The 12,654-nt window shown below is 34.2% G+C and overlaps 1 pseudogene; it reads left to right on the top strand.

The window, feature by feature from the left end:
• The first annotated feature begins 11,465 nt into the window (after window positions 1-11,465).
• LOC105746583 (putative olfactory receptor 56B2) lies at window positions 11,466-12,408 on the top strand (annotated as a pseudogene).
• Window positions 12,409-12,654: the final 246 nt, after the last annotated feature.

Below are 12,654 nucleotides of genomic sequence, written 5' to 3'. Positions count from 1 at the left end.
TCCACACGGGTCAAGGAGGCCCGGGGCTTGAACCGCGGACCTCCCATGTGGTAGACGGACGCCCTAACCACTGGGCCAAAGTCCGTTTCCCCCCTGGTAGACTTTTGATTTTCAGTCCATGCCAGAGAAAGTTACCTGTATAGGCTGGTGCAGGGCTCCTCAGTCTCCTGCCGGCCAGAGGCAGCACTGAAGCCTAGGCAGGCTGCAGGCTAATCTGCATGAAAGAAAATGGTTCCTGTGACACTGAGAGTTTCAGTCAGTTTGACTTCCCCTCAGCCTGGGGGTGGAGTCAAAATGGTGGCTACTGGCCTCTTTCTGACTTGGGCTGGTTCACACCCCAGTTGTTCACAGAATTATCTCCTAGCCAGCCAAGTCTACCAATCAGTAACCGAAATCAGCAGCCAACCATCTCCTCCTTCCCTGTTTCTGGGAAATGGAGCCTCCAATTCCTGTCATGGAACAGCTCCTGGGGCGGCTCCTGCCTGCAGAGCAGGACAATCTCCGGCCTCCACAGCTTAACTGTTAATTTCCTGGAGAAGCTGGTGCAGGTCCCAGTAGCTTCCTTCCTGCTGGGGGTGGCACTGGGTCCTAGGGAGAGCTGCAATATGATCTGGATGGGAAGAAGCTGGTCCCCATCAGCATTGGAGTTTTCAGTCTGCCCTGCTTCCCCTCATGCCACGTGTGGAGGAGTTAAGATGGCGGCTTTCTGATTTGGACAGCCTCAAACTTTAGCTGTTCTCAGGACTATGCTGTAGCCTGCTGAATTTCCTCATCATAGCTGAAATTGCTGCCCAATCATCTTTTCCTTCCTCATTTTAAGGAAGTGGGGCTTTCAATTCTAGCTGCGAAACAGCTCCCAAGGTGGCTTGTTCCTCCAGTGGAGGATGGGCACCTGTCTCCGTGGCGTGGAGCACTCTACATACAAGTCTTCTCTGCAGATGGGCAGTCTCTTCCTTCCACTCCCTTAAGAACATTGCAGGATGCTCTTCTGGTCTCCTGGAGTCCCCAAACAGGAGCTTCAGCTAGCTCCAGAGAGCTCTGTGTATTTGCTAACTGCCCTGTAGCAGGAGCTGATTCTAGGAGTTCCTTACTCTGCCACCATCTTGCTGTTTCTTCATTCTCTTTAATTTTTAAGTTTGTTACAAATTAATAACAAGGACAGAGACTCAAGATGTTTATATTAACATCACAGAAATCATGCCAGGAATTAAGAATATAGAGTAAACTCACAATTTAAAAATTTCTAATCCCTCCCTATTCAACTAATAAGAATACAGTTTCCCCCAATTAAGTCTAGGTATAATCATTTAGTTGCATCTAATCATTTTGAGATATCATCTACTATTTCTCATTTTACAATCTTACTTAAAAAACCATCCACTCTTCTGAAGATTATTACCCTCTGTTTACCACCTATGTCTCCACACACACACACAAAATCCAAAACTTCAAATAACAAATTGTCAATATTCATTTTCTCCACTCCAAACCATGCTTCCTGATGCTCTTTTCAGTTTCACCTCTGCCTTCCTGTTGATTGAAAAGGTCATCCTCTATTCTTATCAAACACGACTTCTCAGGAATAATGAATGCAATTCATTTATTCTCAATGTCTTGAAATAATCACTTCTTTAAAAATCCCAGAAACTCTGAATTTTCATGTTTTTCTCCATCTTTGCTGAACACTTTTTACAACCTCATTTGCAAGCTTTTCCTTTTATTTCAGATTTTTACATATATAATAATTTTTAATGAGAAATCTTAAATTTTAATGTGTTTGGTTCATCATTTTAAACATAATTTGTGGGACTTATTCATGACGTCTCACATCATGAGGGAATTAAAATTTAATCTTCTAATTGTTCTGATATAGATGAACACATTTCTGTTTTAAAATTTATGTTCTCTTTTTGCTTTTTGTAGGGTTCTATATCTCTCTCTTCATACATGTTAAGCATGATATTTGTAGCTTGCTTATTATCATCTGTCAATGCTAAGATTAAATGTGTTTAAAAGGGCTTTTCCTGTTATTATCTCATCAAAATTTCATTTCCTTAAATACTTTTGATTATGATCTGTCAATCAATTCTCCCTAACCAAAACATAACCTTTCTAAGGGTGGATCATTTCCTATCTTGTTAGACAAACAACTGAACCATCCAATAAAATTTCTGTTGTGTATGTACAAATATAGAGAATGTTCAAAGCATTTTTGCAGAATAAATAAATGCATTTATGAATTTATCAATTTCATAAAAGTGTAGAACAGGTAAAATGTAAAGAAAAGAGACTTCAGGAAAGAGATCTTCAATTTGAGTATTGGTAATAGGTATTTTTAAAGAGAGGACATTAGAATAAAAGGCCATATAAGGTGCTTGAAAGAAATGATCAAAGGTGTGAAAGGAAATACAGGTTTTTAATGTGAATCTAAAGGAAAGCAACGTTTTCTGAGGAAGGGTTAATAAATTGTATTTTCCAGTAATATTGCTTGACAAATAACCACAAAGCTTCAGTGGCATACAATATTAAATGTTTATTTTTGCTCACAAGCCTAGGAGTCACTTGAACATTTCTGTTAATTGGTTCTGAATTATCTGGCTAATCTTATGTGATTTCACTGATGTATCCAGTAAACAGCTGGCCTTGATAGGGGGCAGAATGGGGAAAGACAGTCTCAGCTGAGAGGACTCATTTCTGCTACACGCAGCCACACATCCTGAATCCAAGACCTGTGCTTGTTCTCAGGGTGCAATTCGTAGGGTTTCAAGGAGGAGGTATATGTAGGAAAATATGCCCATGTATTTTTGAAAGTCTATAATTGTATCATGTTTGTTGTGCCACTGACCAAAAGAAGTCACAAACTCAAGTTTAAGAAAATATTGAGCACTGCTCCAGATTTATGGAGGGAGTACATCTGTTGGGGTCATTAATGTAATTAATCTACCACAAGGGACTAAAGTTCACTAAATATTAATTAAATGTGTGTGTTTGTGTGCCTAAAGAGTGCATCTTTCAAATTTATCTTGTATATTGAGTAAAACTAATTTTAAAAAGTAAAAAGGAAATTCAATATTTGGGAGAAACATATTTTGGGAGTTTTGAAAGCCTGTATTTGTCAACATCTACAAAGTAATAAAAGATTCTCTAGATACTCAACGCACAGATGTGAGGCAAGTGAACCCCTGTCCTTAGAGATTTTACAACTGTGCAGCAGAGGGGAGGAATGATGAAGAAAGGGAAAAGCAGTGTGAGACATTTACACCAGAAAAACAAAAGTTTTGTTCTAGAAATGGAATTTGGGATAAGCCTCATAATAGGGCAAATGAAGGCTAAGAGATTTTAATCTAGTCAGATAAATAATAAATTCTTGAAACCTGGGAAGTGATGTAAAGGCACTCAAGGGAAAGAGCCAGTAAATAAATGCAAAGTGCAGCATTGCTACACATTGTGTAATGTCAGGAATGTTTCTCAAGTTTTATGTGCATCAGATAATTCTTCTGTAAAAGTTAATAAATAATATCTAAAAATAGCAGTTACTAAGAGGATGATTTCTTAAAATATGTAAAATTCTTAAATTAATTTTGGTATGTCAGAATTATTATATATATGTTTTCTTTTTATGTATTAAGTAAAGTATTTCTGAATCTAGCTTGCCAGAAGGAAAAGTAGTCATTCGTGGGAAATAGGTTTGGAAAGCTTGTTATGGACACTCTATAATATTATAAACACACATATGTGGTGATAAACCTAGACTATACAGTATTTTAAAATCATTTAATTTTCTGGTTTGGTGTGTGTTTGTGTGAGATAGAAGATAAGACCAAGTTGACTGATAAAACTCTTCCTAAAAATTACTTCTGGAACACCCAAGGAGAATCAGGCATCTGCAACCAAGAGTTAAGTTTATCTTCATCCCTTCCATTTTTTTTAATGGAGCTCAGCCTACCCAAGCCAAGTACAGTGCCATATAAGAATTCCAAGTCTCTAATGTCTGCTGTTGTATAAATCACTTAGTATTTTCTTATCTCTAGAGCTGGACAACCCAGTTATTTTCTGAGTTATTTCTCTTACTCCTATTAGGACATCTTGAAGATGCAAATTTTTAAAAAATCTCTAGAAACCTGCATTTACAAAACCTAAATATAAAGAGCAAGAAGTTTTATATTCGGCTTTTCTTTTGAAAACAAGTCGCAAAAGATCTTCCTTAAACAGAAAGCTCTGTGAAAGTTCAGACATTTGACTTATTTATGCCTATATTTAATAAAAGCTAGCTCAACCATAGTCAAATAAAGATGTTAGTTAAATAAAGTGATTTCAGTACTGCTCCCTAATTTTATCCTCCATCCCTGGGTTTGCTCATTTTCACAGTGACTTGGGTTTTATTCCCTGGAGAACGTGATTTCTCTCCACCGTTGCAGGTACCTGAGTTTCTCTAACTTGTCATAAAATCACAGAATCCATATGCAGTAGCTGTAAGCACCACTGGGATAGAGAAGAATGACACATAAAACGAGTTCAGTCTAGTAGGCCCCACATTCCATACATAGCTGGGGCCAGAGATAGTCTTTTCAAACTTCTGCATAGATTTGGGGATGCATTAGAGAAGATATGATTCACCTGAGATAGGAGCACCTACAGGGTCATTTTTTCCTTCAAAATCAGTTTGTCTTTTCACATTTTTCAAGTCCTCTGGAGATGAATATCTGTAGTCTTAAATGGGTTGAGCGAGGATCATGCTCTAACAACCCTGACCCCCACTTGAGCCAGCCAATGGAAATTAAGAATGAAAGCAAGTTTCAGACATAATTGTGCTACATGTACAAATCATGTTAGCAAGCAGACACAGGTTCAGAAGACCTACTCTTTAAATTGGAGATTCCTTTGCTTTAGGTCATTTTAGGAACTCCACTAGGACAGTACTAAATAGTACTAAAAGAACAGAGTAATCTTTCAATGATTTCTTTATGGGAAATCATGTGTCTATAGAAATCTATACCTAATTAAATGGAGTATTGGAATGTTTTACAGGAACTTGATATGGCAAAATATTCAATTTTCCATTTCCTCTAAGGCTTAATATAAAAATTGTTAAAATATGGCAAAGTACATTAGCACCAATATCCTATAGAATCATATTCCTTGCTTTGTTAGCTTTTTATCCTATTAGATGGAGTATTTGTAATGCCTTACAAATTTTCTAAGCCCAATGCTTATCTGGCTGTGTCAGACTTCTTCATTTTCCAGTTCCACTGAGTTTCTATATATAATCTTGACAATTCTTTTCTTAGATTACTGACTCTTTAGCAGCAGTTTAAAGGAGTCAAGTGTTGATGGCTATTGTCTCCACTGAGGAAATAGCCATCCAGGTCCTCATTTAAATTGACCACATAAATATTAATTATCCTTCCATATTTCAAGGATTTTAATTGGAAATTTTCAGAGAAGTTAATCATTCTCAGGAAATCAAAATGAATTCTTTTATTATACAGATTAGAATCAAGAGTGCTAGATGTTAAAGCAATTTTTCAAATCATAGGGCCACATACCACCACAATGTTATGAAAACTGTTGAACATTGGTAAAAATGGCACATACTCGCTGTGGTCTTCAAGAAATTCCCAGAACTGAAAGAGCACTTTGTTTCTCTTGTATACTTTTCAAGGTTATAGCATAAATCAGTGATTGAATAAGGGAACATAACCCATTCTAAGAATAAATTAGCTATCTTCATAGCAATTTTTAACATTTCCTAAGGTTTGTCTGTAGATGTCCTTGGCATTTCAACATAGGTCTTTGTATGTTACAAAATAGATGCCAGCTACATTTCTTTCCTATAGTCCATTAGCCTTTGATCCTCTACTTCACTGAGTAAAAGAAAGTGAGATAGCAGGAACCCAAAACGCGTTCATTAACTAAGCAGTTGTCTTTGAATTTTTACCAGATAATACTCATTATATTACAAAAGTTCCCGCTTTTACTGATGTAATTTGAATTTTTAAAAATATATAAAATCAAATACCTTTCTGTTCTGTCTGATCTTTATATTTCCTTTGATTCTAACAAAGTGAGTTTCAATTAATATTTTTCTAATGTTGAAGCACTTTTGTTCAAGTTTGTTATATATTTTTCACGTTACATGGTTACATTCCCTAACATTGGATATTCATAATAGAAATAGTCCTAAATCTTTTAGAAATGCTTTTCCAAAAGAAATTGTCTTGTTTAGCAGATGGACAGTTTTGCTCCTTTTTATAATTCCTTGATCTACATACATTGAGTAATAATTATATATTCTATGAAGGATTATTAATATTTTTGGTACATTTCTTGTACTTTTTTGATAAATTTCTAATTTCTGTTTCCGTTTCTTTACCTCTTTTGTTGGTTACAGTTAATTATTCAAAATCTGGTAATTCAATTTCAATTTTGATTTTGAATCATAAAGTGATTGACAAATTTCATTACTATTTTTACATTAATTTTCTAATTGGCATTTCTGATTTTTAATCATATTGGATATTTGTGTTTTATCTTTGATTTCTCTTGCATCCTTTCCTAGATTTTATCTATTTACTGACTCTCTTTAAATAATAAGCTTCTTAATTTTTGGAGAATTCTTATCAACTTTTTCTCCAATTTCAGTACTTCATTTTTTAAAAAATTCTCTTTGTTTCATGTTTACTGTGAAGTTAGATGTAATTTCTTGAAGTAAATGACTAGCTCACAAATTTAAGTAAATTTTCTATGTAATATATACCTTTACAGTGCTGGATTTCTTAAATATCATTGTAACCATAATCTTTTTTTGTGGTAATTTTTGTATATTTTTTATTGTCTTTTTTTTTAAAGATAAATAGATCACAAAAAAAGTTACATTAAAAAAAGTAAGAGGTTCCCATATACCCCACACCACACCCAAGCCCTCTCCTCCCAAATCAACAACCTCTTTCATCATTGTGGCACATTCATTGCATTTGGTGGATAGATTTTAGAGCACTGTTGCTCTGCATGAATTACAGTTACATTGTAGTTTACAATCTCCCCCAGTCCATTCAGTGCGTTATGGCAGGATATATAATATTCTGAATCTGTCCCTGCAATATCATTTAGAACAACTCCAAGTCCCAAAAATGCCCCTACATCACATTTCTTCCTCCTTCTTCCTGCCCTCAGCAACTACAGTGGCCGCTTTCTCCACATCAATGATACAATTTCTTCCATTGCTGGTCACAATAGTTCTATAGTAGAATACCAGTAAATCCAAACTAATCCATATTTTATTCCTCCATCCTGTGGACCCTGGGATGGTTATGTCCACCCCAACTCTAATTCAAGAGGGGGCTTAGATCCCACTTGACTGATGGATGCAATTTTCCTGCTTCTATTTGTAGGCACTTTTGGTTCCCTGGTGTGGTGGTTCTCATTTTAAGGTTCTCATTGTTTTTCATTTCTTTACTTTTTGTGATTTCTGTTACTTTTATGTACATACTATTTATTATTTCACAGCCTATTTAAGTTTTTCCAAATATTTTCACTGCTTTATCTCTTTTATGCAAAAATAAATAGTTTTTATACTTTTCTTTGTGATCTTTATTAAACTAAATCTTTGTTATTTCTTGGTTGGAACCTTCCACAAGTTAAATACTCATAAAAATTGTGTGTGCTTATAATAATCTATAGTATCTATATTTTGTACATAGTTTTATCTATTAATGCTGTGGTCAATATTTTTAATTGTGCTGCTAAATCTATATCATTACCTATTTTTGTTTTCCAAATTGTGTCTTATTATAATTTTGAATTTTCCATTGTATTCTTTGATTTGTGTTAGGTTGAAATAGGTTAGGGCAAGGCACAGGTATTATATTAGTCTTTCAGTGGTTCCTTATATCAATGCATAATTTTCATATTTAATTGAATTATTGCTTTTTCAAATAGCTGATATGATAGTGCTTAATTATTTTCTTATGCAAGAATACAATATTCACTTTGCCCGTTTCTTTTCAAACTTTGTGTTTTAAGTGTCACTTATAAATAGCAAGTAGTTTTAAAAATAATAATTCTGAAAATATTTGTCTTTTGTTGTCAAGTACAATCTATTAATAATTAAAACATATATAGATATGTATTATTTCACTTTTCTTATTTTCCAATATCAATTATTTTTTTGTGTGTTTTTTGCCTTGATGAAATTTCTGTTAACTTTCCCCCTTCATTTGATTTACATTATTTTCTCTTCTCATCTCTCTCTCTCTCTCTCTTTCCCCATCCCCACCCTTCTCCCTACTTCCATCCTACTTGCTGTCATGCATTTTGTATTCCAACAGGGGAGATAAAAAATAAATTAAAATCATGAATTGCTGTCAAAGTTTTTTCCATCTTTTGGTAACAACTACTCCTACCTTGAAGCAGTATTATTTTAACTAACAATTACTTATATTTGCTCATATTTTCAAGTATTTTCCCCACAATTCTCCTTTACATTTTACCTTATTGTCATGAGTTATCTCAGTAATACCTTGGATCATGTCTAAATTATGGGAATATAAAAACCCACCATGGTTAGCCTTAATCTTTAAATTTTAATGAAGCATGAGTTTCAATTTTGTATTAATTCCTATAAAAACAGAAGATATAATGTTAATGTATTTTGGTTTCTATGTTTTGAAATTTTCTATTGTCTTCTAAAATTTTAGTGTGTGTTTAATGTTTATTTTTTGATGTGGGATCCTGAAGTTGATTTAAGATCTGCTTAATTATGATTTTATTTCTTTTACTCAGCATTTGTATTTCTAAAATATGATACATGCCTTTCTTATATTCTGCAAAATCTCAGTCATTTGGGTTTCACATATTTTCTTTCCATCAATCTTTGTGGGATTTTTTTTTTCCTGTTGCTATTTGTTTCTGGAAGCCCTATTAGTTGCATAGTATAATTTGGTTCTTTAATCATTCTTCTATATAATATTGAGTTCTATGACCATATTCTCTTTTAGGATATGTATGTTTTTAATTTCCATTTTTCATAGTACTTCATTCTCGTTATTGGTATAAAGTATCCTATTTTATAGGAAGAAAAATGGGCCTCCCTCATCAATTTCTTGAATTCTTATTCAGAAAATTCTTATTGATTTATCTGCAGACTTCATGGATGATTATTTTCTCATAGTGTTTTTAAATTTATGTTTCACGGTGGTATTTAATTTCATTTGTGAGTCCCATGTACATTAACAGACTAATTGTTATTAAGACCAATATTTTGTTTGATTCTGTTGGTTTTCTCATCCAGAAATGTTTTGTTACTTTTTGTCTTGGTTCTTCCTTATTAAAAAGTTAAAAACAGAGGAGTGGACGTGGCTCAAGTGATTGAGTGCCTGCTTCCCACCTTCAAGGTCTTGGGTTCAATCTCTGATTCCTCCAAAAAAAAAATAAAACAAAAACATTAAGCACAGACTCCAGAAATATGCATGGTTCATGGAATGTGAGATATGAATCTTTACTCAATTCCCTAAATATTGATATACTTCTTTTGTGCTTCAATGAACACATGGAAATAGTATTTCCAGATGCTTTTTTCATTATAGGTGAAGCTATTTCTTGTTGATGAGTTAAAGAACCAATCCCATTACTAGTATCCATTATAAGAATGAGCCAAAATCATTTTCTGTTCAGGTTTCAGTATTAAAATGCCAATCAAGAGACATTAGCACCTTTATCTTATATGATCTTCCCATTCTATTGTTGAACCAATACATAATTTTAGAGATCTGGTTTAAATTTACTCTTTTATTTCTAAAATTAAGGTATTTTTTATTTTAACTTGATATTTAGAGTATTTATTCAAATATTATTGTATTTTATTCAGGATTAAAAATCTGTACATTTCTATTATTGATTTACTTCAGCTAATTATGTTATAATTATTATGAAATACTGTTAGGTGTGTTCAGGTGAATATATGCACCAAGTTCATATTGATATCACCCCCTCTATTGAGTTTATACTTTTAGCTCAACAATACATATTTTTTAAAACACAGTATCTTTATATTAACTTATTAATATGTGGAATATCCAAAGGATTAAATAATAATTAACAAACATTTATTAATAAAAATGTTACGAAACTGTTCTGAATTAAATCAGGTTTTTAATAAATAAGCATACCAATAAAATGTCCTAGATATTAAAAGTGGAATTTAACAAACCTCTGACAAAACACATGTCTCACTTTGTGTTTTTCACTTCTGCTTTACCCATTGTGTGGCTGCCTGGATTGCTCCATTAAGCAAATATAAATATGTCCATACAAGAGAAAAGTTACTCCACATCAGAACCGATTAAATTTAAAGAACACAAGGACTTCCAATACACTTCAATTCTTTTATATAAGTTTGGCTTTAGTCAAGCCATTGGTATTCTATATATTAGTTTCCTCAATATAAAATGGGTATAGCAAGCTACTTTATACATTTTAATGTAAATTAAGTAATATTCAAAAGTTTTTCACAATTTCTCAAGTACTTAAACAAAAAACATGCCTTTTCATCTATTCTAATACCTAATGTATTACTTGAAAATTTTCCCTGAATTTATCAGTCAACTCTTAATCTGTATGTTAAGTCTCTAAAGAAATCAATCCTTTAACAAAGAAAAATTTAAAAGCCCAGGACATGATATGAGATCCCTTCCACCTTGTCCTGCTTCTAAAACTTACTACTTGGAAGGTCATAAATAAGGACATCATTTTTGTTTAATATTCTGTTTCTTCAGTGTGATGCTTAGGCTAATGTGTCAACTCAGTCAGGTAATAATGCCCAGTTGTTTGGTCAACTGAGCACTGGGCAAATTGTTAATAGAAGGGCATATCATGACTTTAATCATCAGTGAGTTGCATACATATGTGGCTGATTGCATCTTCAATCAAAAGAGGAGATTGCTTTCAGCAATGAGTGACTTCTCATCCAATCAGTTGTAGGCCTTAAAAGGAGAGGTGATTTCAGAATTCAGAGAGAGAATTCCCATTTATACTTCACATAGCCAGTGTTTCCTGGGTAATTCATCGAGGAAATTCATTGGAATATCTGAATAGCAGCTTGTCCAATAGAATTTGGACTTGTGCATCACCACAGTCATGTGAAATAATTTTATAAAATCCCATCCTGTTTAAAGATATCTCCTATCAGTTCTGTTTCCCTAGAGAACCCAACTACTACACTCAGTTATAAAAGGTGGATGTATTATGACCCGATTTATGGAGTTTTGGTATGATTATCTGAGTTAGCACATAGAATGTTATACCACAGTTCTGGCTTCAAAAAAATGTCCAAAAATGTTGGTGACATGATGAGAACAAAGAGGATTCTATTAATCGCCCTTTCAAATATTATCATTGTAGGTAAACATTTTTCAAATATTGTGTTAGAGATAATAAATAATAAACTTGAATAATTTTCTTTTTAGAGAATGATGCTCCAGGTTCTCAGAGATTCCAACAGCTCTAAGTTGCAGGTTTTTTACTTTGTCCTGGTGGGATTCCCAGGCATTCATGAATGGCAGCACTGGCTCTCCCTGCCCCTAGCTCTGCTCTATCTCTTAGCTCTCGGTGCCAATATCCTTACACTGATCACCATCAACCAGGAGGCTACACTACATTAGCCTATGTACCATTTTCTGGGCATCCAGGCTGTGGTTGATATGGACCTGGCTACCATGATTATGCCCAAGATTTTGGCTATATTATGGTTCAGTGTTAAGACTTTGCTCAAATGTATGTCATACATTGTTCTGTGGGCATGGAGTCAGGCATCTTCTTCTGCATGGTCTTTGATAGATATGTAGCCATTTGCTGACCCCTATGATATCCATCAATATTACTGATTCCTTTGTGGTCAAAGCCACTGTGTTCATGGTCCTCAGAAACAGCTTGCTTACCATCCCAGTGCCTGTGCTGGCTGCTCAGAGATACTACTACTCTAGCAATCAAATTCAGCATTGTCTGTCCTCTAACCTTGGAGTCAACAGCTTATCCTGTGATGACAGGATGATCAACTGTGTCTATCAGCTACTTCTGGCTTGGACATTCCTGGACAGTAACCTGGGTATGATTATTTTATCATATGCTTTGATACTTCACTCTGTTCTTAGGTTGAATTCAGCAGAAGCTGCATCCAAGGCCCTGAGTACCTGTACATCTCAACTCATCTTAATTCTTTTCTTCTACACAATTCTCATTGTCATTTCCATCACCCATCGTACAACAAAGGCAGTTCCCCTCTTTCCATATTTACTTAATGTATTACACAATGTCCTTCCCCCTTCCCTCAACCCCATGGTCTATGCATTCAAGAATACGGAGCTCAGGCAGGGCTTGTTCAAAGTGCTTAAACTTGACATCAAAAACAACTAGCCTGCAGATGGTGCTCACACTTTTTTTTTTTAAGATTCAAAAGCTCTTTTGATTCCTTTAATGACAATTGGAGTACAATTTTAGATAAAGCTGTCCAATATTTCTTTACACATTTCAGAAAAAAAGATTCCTCTGCAAAGACTATTTCCATGCATGTTAATTTCCCCATATACTTACTTACTTATGTTGTTCAATGATTGTCAAAAGACAATCATACAATATATCTTTTTTGATCACAATAGAATG

The sequence above is a fragment of the Dasypus novemcinctus genome, chromosome 10 (assembly GCF_030445035.2).
Source record: "Dasypus novemcinctus isolate mDasNov1 chromosome 10, mDasNov1.1.hap2, whole genome shotgun sequence".
Lineage (NCBI taxonomy): Eukaryota > Metazoa > Chordata > Mammalia > Cingulata > Dasypodidae > Dasypus > Dasypus novemcinctus.
This window is presented reverse-complemented; position numbering and strand designations above follow the sequence as displayed.